Source organism: Trichomycterus rosablanca, chromosome 11, assembly GCF_030014385.1.
Source record: "Trichomycterus rosablanca isolate fTriRos1 chromosome 11, fTriRos1.hap1, whole genome shotgun sequence".
In the NCBI taxonomy this organism is placed as follows: domain Eukaryota; kingdom Metazoa; phylum Chordata; class Actinopteri; order Siluriformes; family Trichomycteridae; genus Trichomycterus; species Trichomycterus rosablanca.
This window is the reverse complement of record NC_085998.1, coordinates 30,398,980-30,409,980: the sequence shown is the minus strand read 5'-3', so window position 1 is coordinate 30,409,980 and position 11,001 is coordinate 30,398,980.

Sequence of the window (11,001 nt, the reverse complement as noted above, 5' to 3'; positions counted from 1 at the left end):
CTGGCTGACTCAGAGATTCTGACTGGTACCTTGTGCTGTACCCGGACTGCAGAGACTCTGGGTGATGGGTCAGTAGCCGCTCTGGGAGTACATGACTCGAGTGGGACGAGCCACACGAAAGGCTCCGTTCTGAGCTCCAGCCAGCAATTCTTATTGCTGACTCACTGGGCACTGATGTAAGTAGTAAATATACACTGTATTCTCTTGCTTATATATTGAAGCTACAGGAAACAGCTACACAGAAGGTTTAGCAGTGAGGCTAGATTTGCAGTGTAAGGGTAAGAAGGTGCAGTGCAGAGTGTGCCGTGATGGGGGTGGATCAGTCTGGATCTGATTACACTCTCCATAATTTACTGTAGCTGATCAGGCGCTCCTCTTCTGGCACTGCCCACTAGCTGAGTGTTGCCGTGAAATGATGGAAATCATCTATCGTAGAGGTGTCAGTAAGCTCAGGACTAAAGAAAAAACGTGTTTCAAGATGATTTTTGTAATAATATTTCTTTTGAATAAAGATATGGGTCAGAGGAGGTAATAATTTATGACATAATAACAAATGGATTCGTTTTTACTTCGAATTAGCAAGTTTACAGTGGTTTTCATGGTAATGACTCCCAATAAAAAGGCAAACCAGTATACACCGATCAGCCATAACATTAAAACCACCTCCTTGTTTCTACACTCACTGGCCATTTTATCAGCTTCACTTACCATACAGAAGCACTTTCTTCAATGGTCAGGACTCTCCCAGGACCACTACAGAGCAGGTATTATTTGAGTGGTGGATCATTCTCAGCACTGCAGTGACACTGACATGGTGGTGGTGTGTTAGTGTGTGTCGTGCTGGTATGAGTGGATCAGACACAGCAGTGCTCACTGTCACTGCTGGACTGAGAATAGTCCACCAACCAAAAATATCCAGCCAACAGTGTGCCGTGGGCAGTGTCCTGTGACCACTGATGAAGGTCTAGAAGATGACCAACTCAAACAGCAGCAATAGATGAGCGATCGTCTCTGACTTTACATCTACAAGGTGGACCAACCAGGTAGGAGTGTCTAGTAGAGTGGACAGTGAGTGAACACAGTATTTAAAAACTCCAGCAGTGCTGCTGTGTCTGATCCACTCATACCAGCACAACACACACTAACACACCACCACCATGTCAGTGTCACTGCAGTGCTGAGAATGATCCACCACCTAAATAATACCTGCTCTGTGGTGGTCCTGTGGGGGTCCTGACCATTGAAGAACAGGGTGAAAGCAGACTAAAAAGTATGTAGAGAAACAGATGGACTGTAGTCAGTAATTGTAGAACTTCAAAGTGCTTCTATATGGTAAGTGGAGCTGATAAAACAGCCTGTGAATGTGTCATTTGAATCTATCTATCTATCTATCTATCTATCTATCTATCTATCTATCTATCTATCTATCTATCTATCTATCTATCTATCTATCTATCTATCTGCCCATCTATCTGTCCATCTATTTATATATCTGTCTGTCTGTCTGTCTGTCTGTCTATCTATCTATCTATCTATCTATCTATCTATCTATCTATCTATCTATCTATCTATCTATCTATCTATCTATCTATCTATCTATCTATCTGTAAACAATGAATACTTCTAGCTTTTCGTGTCTCATGGCTTTCAGACACACTTCTGGATCGAGTGGAACATGGCAGGCCAGTGAAACATAGCAGGTGTAAATGCTCTGTGACTCTCGTCTTTGTTACACTGTGCTGAAAGCTACATTTTGATGATTGCCAGGGTAACACATACACCCACTCTCACCATTTTATTAATATTCTGCAGGTACTTTGGTCAGACCTGCTCTATGTGTGTGTGTGTGTGAGAGAGAGACCAGTAGAAAATGCTGTGTGATGTACAGCAGTGTGGGAGGCTGTAGGAAGAAGCATTTTGTGTGCTCTTGTGCATGTTGATGCATTAGTGCTGGATGGCATGATGATGCAGTGGTTAGTGCAGCACAGGGACTTGAGTTCGAACAACATCTCTGCTCAGTGTCTCGTCAGAGTTTGGCATATTTTCGCTGTGTATCTGTGGCTTTGCTTTGTGTATTCTGTTTTCCTTATACTTCGCAAAACTATGCCAACAGATAGATTGGCCACTCTTATTGCCCCTAGGGTTAAGGGAGTCATCATTTTTGCTATTCAGATCTAAATAAATAATGATATTCCGAGCAAAAACAATAAAAGTATTAACTATATTGTACACTAAATGATAAAAATATATTCATTATTTATTTACTTCACTATAGGCTGCATGGTGGCTCGATGGGTAGCACTGTCGCCTCAGCAAAAAGGTTCTGGGTTCTATTCACAGGCGGGGCGGTTTGGGTGTTTTCTGTGTGGAGTTTGCAAGTTCTACCTGTGTCTGAGTGGGTTTCCTCCCACAGTCCAAATTCATGCAGTCAGGTTGATAGGAGCTACTACAAATCCCTGTGATGGACTGGCAACCTGTCTGGGGTGTTTCCTGCCATTTACCCAGTGAATTTAACCCACCGTGACCCTGAATAGGATAAATCGGTGGTAAAACGTACAATGAATGAATGAATTTACTTTACAGTTTAATTATGATGATCAGTCGTTTCTCCTAAACCCCCCTGTGTTCAAGAAAAATTTTGAGACCCTCTTGACACGGGTTACGATATTATTATATTACGCTTTCAGCAAGGATGACGAAAGATTGTGAGATTGTGTTCTTGCTCATGGGAAACTTGATGAATCCACGATAAGGGTACATTATCTTGGTGTTTTCCGATCTTGGTTGGTGTAGTGGGTTTAGATCTGGTGAACTGGCGGTGGAAGCTTCCTCACTTTGGTCTGTTTCAGTGGGGTCTGCATCAACAACGGAATCGAGATCGTAGTCGCTGTCTGTTGACCTTTGCACTTTTATGGTGGGCAAATCAAATGTGTGTCCATTTTCAAAGACCCAACGTAGGCTATAGGCAGTTTAAATTAGATTTATATGACATTACAAGAATCTCCCATGTGTCAATAGCTTATTGATTTTCTCTCTCCATCAGATGTGATTATCCCCCCCCTTCACACAGTAAGAACCACTTTTACAGACATACACTATATTGCCAAAAGTATTCGCTCGTCTGCCTTCACACGCATATGAACTTGAGTAACATCCTATTCTTAATCCATAGGGTTTGATATGACAGCTTCAACTCTTCTGGGAAGGCTTTCCACAAGGTTTCGTAGTGTGTTTAGGGGAATTTTTGACCATTCTTCCAGAAGCGCATTTGTGAGGTCTGACACTGATGTTGGACGAGAAGGCCTGGCTCGCAGTCTCCGCTCTAATTCATTCCAAAGGTGTTGGAGGAGGTGCAGGCCAGTCAAATTCTTCCACACCAAACTCGCTCATCCACGTCTTTATGGACCTCGCTTTGTGCACTGGTGCGCAGTCATGTTGGAACGGGAAGGGGCCATCCCCAAACTGTTCCCACAAAGTTGGGCGCATGAAATTGTCCAAAATCTCTTGGTATGCTGAAGCATTAAGCATTTCTTTCACTGGAACTAAGGGGACGAGCCCAACTCCTGAAAACCAACCCCACACCATAATCCCCCCTCCACCAAACTTTACACTTGGCACGATGCAGCCAGACAAGTAGCGTTCGCCTGGCAACCACCAAACCCAGACTCGTCCATAGGATTGCCAGACGGAGAAGCATGATTCGTCACTCCAGAGAACACGTCTTCACTGCTCTAGAGTCCAGTTGCGGCGTGCTTTACACCACTGTGGTGATGTAAGGCTTGGATGCAGCTGCTCGGCCATGGAAACCCATTCCATGAAGCTCTCTACGCACCGTTCTTGAGCTAATCTGAAGGCCACATGAAGTTTGGAGGTCTGTAGCGATTGACTCTGCAGAAAGTTGGTAACCTCTGCGCACTATGCGCCTGAGCATCCGCTGACCCCACTCTGTCATTTTACATGCTGTCGTTCCCAATCGCTTCCACTTTGTTATAATACCACTGACAGTCGACTGGAATATTTAGTAGCGAGGACATTTCACGACTGGACTTGTTGCACAGGTGTCATCCTATCACGTTACCACGCTGCAATTCAGTGAGCTCCTGAGAGCGACCCATTCTTTCATCAATGTTTGTAGAAGCGGTCTGTATGCCTAGGTGCTTGGTTTTATACACCTGTGGCCATGGAAGTGATTGGAACACCTGAATTCAATGATTTAGATGGGTGAGTGAATACTTTTGGCGATATAGTGTACATATAAGCATTCATTTGTGTCTGAGTGTGTGTGCATGTAGCAAAAATACCCACAGCAAACAGACAGAGTAATAATTAGTTGGACAGATACAGCCGTGAAAACCAAGGCAATCTCATCCAGCGCTTTGTGCATTCATGTATTCACTGATGTTATTACTTTGGTTGGTTGTGACCAAATCATGTCTGTCTCTCGTGCTTTGGCGGTAGAAACCACACAGCTAAAATAATTTGGCCATTGCCGTTGTGTGCTGTCGGCTGTATAAACAGAGTGACTGCTGCCTCAGGTAATTGGATGAGATGTCTAGAATATGATGATTGATTTTAGAAGCTCAGGCTGGAATATGAATAGAGAATTAGGCAGACCGTTGTCTTTAGGGGACCGTGCTTGATGTTTTCATCTTCTGCAGGGAATGGTTTTAGACCCGGTGTGTAGCACAGAGGGGAATGAAATGGCAAAAAATATCATTACCATGCATATGGCTTTTTCTCAATAGACAGCTGTCCTGATTTAATACGGGCTTGCGTATGTAAAAACACCTGCAAACTTCCTTATACCAGTAAATTAACTATGATTATAGAAAATCTACATTAATTCTCTTTAGGTAAACCATGTTTAATTTCCCAAGGTTACTACAATCTCTTAGATAAACTACACCGACTAGGCACTGATTATCTCTTCATCACGGCACCTGTTGGTAGGTGGGATATATTAGGCAGCAAGTGAACATTTTATCCTCAAACTTGATGTGTTAGAAGCAGGAAAAATGGACAAACGTAAGAATTTGAATGAATTTGACAAGGACCAAATTGTGATGGCTAGACGACTGAGCCAGAGCATCTCCAAAACTGCAGCTCTTGTGGGGTGTTCCCGGTCTGCAGTGGTCAGTATCTATCAAAAGTGGTCCAAGGAAGGAACGGTGGTAAACCGGCGACAGGGTCATGGGTGGCCAAGGCTCATTGATGCACGTGGTGAGCGAGGGCTGGCCCGTGTGGTCCGATCCAACAAACGAGCTACTGTAGCTCAAATTGCTGAAGAGGTTTGCTGGTTCTGATAGAAAGGTGTCAGGATACACAGTGTATCACAGTTGCTGGGCTGCTTTGGCAGCAAATGGGGGACCAACACAATATTAGGAAGGTGGTCATAATGTATTATCAGTGTTATGGTCTTTTGAGACCAATGATGAAGCCATAATTGCATAAGGAAAGCACAAAACAACACAGTATATCACCAAAAGAACACCATAAACACTGTGAAGCATGGTGGTGGCAGCATTATGTTTTGGGGCTGTTTTTCTTTAGCTGGAAGTGGGGCCTTAGTCAAAGTAGAAGGAATTATGAACAGCTAGATATTATATAATATAATATTAGTGAGTTTTAACACAAAACATTTACATTTCCTCACAATAACAACCCAAATCATACCCCACATTCACAAAAGAATGGCTTTACCAAGAGAATGTCACTGTCTGTTTGACTTGTTACTATCTGGCAAGCTGTACAGGGCTATCCGTGCATACACAGACTGATAAACAGCTTCCTCCCTAGAGCTGTGGCCTCCATCACACCCCACTGACTGATTACCCCGTCCCTCATAGACTCACATTTTGCACACTTTGCAGTCACTTTACACATTCATAATTTATATTGCAATTGACACTGGAGTTTTTTTCTCACTGAGTGCATCTATTATATTGTTTACGACGGCCCTTTCTTTTTTATCCTTTTCTTGGAGAGTGTGGTACACAAGTATAATAACAATAAATGCTCTATCTATCTATTCCATCTGTCTGAGCTCTGAAATGGCCCAGCCAGAGCCCAGACCTGAATCCAATTGAAAAATCGGTGGGGAGACCTAAATGCGGCTGTGCACTGGGGATGCTCTTGCAATCTGACCATTTTTGAGTGGTTTTGAGCACTGCAGAGAAGAGTGGACAGTAATTTTCAAGTCAAGATGTAACATGCTGATAGACTCCAACCCAAAAATACTGAATGCTGTTATAAAATCAAAAAGTTTTTGTTTTTTCAATGTAATTGCACAGGTTATAGGTCACATATAAAATGAAAATAAATCTGATAATAATTGTGATGGCTAGACGACTGGGTCAGAGCATCTCCAAAACTGCAGCTTTTGTGGGGTGTTCCCGGTCTGCAGTGGTCAGTATCTATCAAAAGTGGTCCAAAGAAGAAACAGTGGTAAACCGACGAAAGGGTTATGGTTGGCCAAAGCTCATTGATGCATTATTATTGATCCAACAGACGAGCTACTGTAGCTCAAATTGCTGAAGAAGTTGATGCTGGTTCTGATAGAAAGGTGTCAGAATACACAGTGCATCGCAGTTTGTTGTGTATGGGGCTGCATAGCTGCAGACCAGTCAGAGTGCCCATGCTGACCACCAACAATAGGCACGTGAGCTTTGGAACAGGACCACGGAACCACGCAAGCCGGCGGAGGCAGTGTGATGCTCTGGGCAATGTTCTGCTGGGAAACCTTGGGTCCTGCCATCCATTTGGATGTTACTTTGACACGTACCACCTACCTAAGCATTGTTGCAGACCATGTACACTCTTTCCTGGAAACTGTATTCCCTGATGGCTGTGGCCTCTTTCAGCAGGATAATGCTCCCTGCCACAAAGCAAAAATGGTTCAGGAATGTTTTGAGGAGCACAACAACGAGTTTGAGGTGTTAACTTGGCCTCCAAATTCCCCAGATCTCAATCCAGTCGAGCATCTGTGGGACGTGCTGGACAAACAAGTCCGATCCATGGAGGCCCCACCTTACAACTTACAGGAGTTAAAGGATCTGCTGCTAACATCTTGGAGTGGAGTCCATGTCTCGACGGGTCAGGAGTGTTTTGGCAGCAAAAGGGGGACCAACACAATATTAGAAAGGTGTATATACTGTATATATATATATATATAAAATTTACAAAAACCTGGCATTTTAACAGCATTGTATAGATTTTTAAAGCCATTTCTAAGGACCAGGGCCTTTAACAAACCACACTAAACAGTAGTAAATCTTTCCAAGTGTCTGGCCTACCACATTTTTTCTAAAAGTGCATCAAAGCCTCATCCAGGAAGTCACATAAGAAGCCAGAAGAACAATTAGAGAACAATGTGCTTAAACAATCGATAACAATCTAAAATTGAGGTTTTTGAGTGGCCTGGTCAGAGTCTTGATTTTAAACCACAGGCAGGATTGAATTCTGTAACATGACCTTAAGTGGGTTCAGGCTTAAAAGCAAATTTGCAAAGTGTGGACCATAAGAAGTCTACAGTGAATGTGAAATATGAAGGGCATCACTAAACACTGGTCTCAGTTGTTGCTCATAAAGGTGGCTTAACCAGTTATTCAGTTTAGAGAGGCAATTACTTTTTTACACGGTGATACACCGATCAGCCATAACGTTAAAACCACCTCCTTGTTTCTACACACATTGTCCATTTTATCGGCTTCACTTACCATATAGGAGCACTTTGTAGTTCTACAATTACTGACTGTAGTCCATCCGTTTCTCTGCATGCTTTGTTAGCCCTCTTTCATGCTGTTATTCAATGGTCAGGACTCTCACAGGACCACTACAGAGCAGTGGTGGGTGGTGGATGATTCTCAGCACTGCAGTGACACTGACATGGGGGTGGTGTGCTAGTGTGTGTTGTGCTGGTATGAGTGGATCAGACACAGCAGTGCTGCTGGATTTTTTAATCACCTCACTGTCACTGCTGGACTGAAAATAGTCCACCAACCAGAAATATATCCAGCCAACAGCGCCTTGTAAGCAGCGTCCTGTGACCACTGATGAAGGTCTAGAAGATGACCAACTCAAACAGCAGCAATAGATAACCAATCATCTCTGACTTTACATCTACAAGGTGGACCAACTAGGCAGGAGTGTCTAATAGAGTGGACAGTGAGTGGACACAGTATTTAAAAACTCCAGCAGCGCTGTTGTGTCTGATCCACTCATACCAGCACAACACACACTAACACACCACCACCATGTCAGTGTCACTGCAGTGCTGAGAATGATCCACCACCTAAATAATACCTGCTCTGTAGTGGCCCTGTGGGGGTCCTGACCATTGAAGAACAGGGTGAAAGGAGTCTAACAAAGCATGCAGAAAAAAAAGATGGTCTACAGTCAGTAATTGTAGAACTACAAATTGCTTCTATATGGTAAGTGGAGCTGATAAAATGGACAGTGAGTGTAGAAACAAGGAGCTGGTTTTAATGTTATGGCTGATCGGTGTATATCGTAAACGTATTTAAAAGGCCCTGAAATGTCATCATATCTACTGGGTTTGGCCATTCCCAGGATGCACTGCTGTATTTAATCTTCAATCACGAATTGAAAGATCTTTTTTTTAATTTCAGTTTAATCAGATCAGTCCCTTCTGTCTGCCTTTCTGCATATTGTAGATCAGTCCATCCAGGTATCCATGGTAACCCTGGGTTTTTACTAGGTTTATTAAAGGCTATTCTTCCTCTAGTGTAATACAATAATAACTGCCATAATGAAATGAATTTACATTGAACCCGTGGTGCAGGCTGTCAGAGAGACCCAGGATCATTCCAGTTTTTGAGTACATTTATTAAAGCTTAATTAAAAATATATATCACCCATGTGTAAAAATAATTGCCCCCTAAACCTAATCATTGGTTGTACCACCCTTGGCGGTAACAAGTGCAATCAAACATTTGTGATAACATGTGATGAGTCTTTTACATTGCTGTGGAGGAATATCATCTCTTCTTAGCAGAATTGAGTTAATTTGACTACATTGGAGGATTTTAGTCTCTTTAGTCCCTGCAGTCACATATGAGGACATTACATTTTGGCTTTGTTATGCCTTATACCTCGTTCCCCTTAACTTAGACCTGTTGTCCCCATTAGTAGACACTTTTGTCTGCCATCTAGTCAGAAGGACCCAGGATCATTTCAGCGTTCAGATTTATTGTATATCACCCATGTGAAAAAGTAATTGCCCCCTAAACCTAATAACTGGTTGTGGCGCATGTTTGTGATAACATGTGATGAGTCTTTTACATTGCTGTAAAGAAATATTGTCTTTAGATTTTAGTCCCTACGTCCCTCACATATGAGGACATTTTGGCTTTGTTATGCCTTATACCTCGTTTCCCTTAACTTAGACCTGGGGTGTGTTCGTAAAACTAGGGAGCTCTCTACGTAGGCAGCATTTTACGTAGGCAGCATCCTATGCGCGCTCCCGAGAAGGAGGCTGTTCGAAATCCTAGATGCCTTAACATGCGCACTAGTAAGGTATCTTAAAATTTCAATGTTATTTTGAGCCAAGAACGAGTGAGCATCGGAAGCGTCCTTAGTGATCAAGGTAATCCCAGCATTCAGTGCGGCAGCTCTTCTCTCACAGAAAAATAATAAAAACATGGCTGACGGAGCGGAGAAACGAACGGAGTTATTTTCAAACGTAAATAAATTATTACTGATTTTTAACTTGTATAAACTTGTACAAGTGTTTTTATTTGCAAGTTCGGGCTTGTCAGCTTATCTAACCGTTTTCAGTACACGGAGGGAGATAGGGAGAAGAGAGTTTGTTGACATGCTAGCGTGTTGTGCCACCCCATCCCATAGGTTTGAATGACAAAATGCTAAATGCGAAACCCGATGGAATCGCTGTCTAAGTAGCGCATTCGAATAACCTGACTTATAAGTCATTGACTAATTAGAATCATCTCTATGTAGTCAGTAAGACAGCAAGACAGCTCCCTAGGTTTTCGAACACACCCCTGTTGTCCCCATTAGTAGACACTTTTGTGCTTAAACTGCTTGTTTAAGGTCTTGCCACAGGATCTTAAAGGGATTTAAGTCAAAACATGTTGATGTCAGAGGATATGAATGCTATGGCATCTGCTACAGACCAACAGAAGGTCTACTGTGACTCAAATTGAATACTGATGATGAGGTGAATGAGTCAAAACACACAGTGCATCAAACTATTCTGAGAACATCTGCTCTAAATGATGCATTTAGTGTTTGTTGTTGTTGTTGTTTGCTAAATTGTGCATCTGGAGTTTATCCTAGACAGCTGCTGGGCTCTTGGTGTCCCAAAACCTTTTGTGACTTGTAATGAAAAGATGGACAATGCACAATACATTACACAATATCTTCTTTCAACAGAGAGCTGCCACCACCAGTGCAGCTGAAAGATAGAAGCACTCATACTGCAGTGGCCTGAGAGAGAGAGTGAACAAGAGCTAGAGAAACAAAGAAGCCAGAACGTTGGAATGATAATTTAGAGGAGAAAATGAGAATCAGAATTTGATTTATTGTCAAGTAAGTTTTCACAGACAAGAAATTTGACTTGGTGTACTGTTGTCTGCAGTGATGGCATAGTTACCTTGAAAAAGTAATCTGATTACTGATTACTGATTACTCCTTTAAAAAGTAACTTAGTTACTTTATGGATTACTTGATTTTAAAAGTAACTAAGTTAGATTACAAGTTACTTTATTAGTTATATAATGCGGAATATTTCAAAGATATTCCTTTGCAATACTTTATCATTTGGCTGCCAACTTGTGTATACTGATGATCCCGGAACATGCTAGTGTGAATGCATGGAAAACAAATTTTAATTTTCTTTCAAGAATATGATACAGACTGACCAACACTATTACGCTAAATCAGCATTGAAAATTGACTTTACTTTTAATAGCCTTCTACAATGCTGGAGCTTCTTAAAACGGAAGATTTTCTTTTAAATAGAAG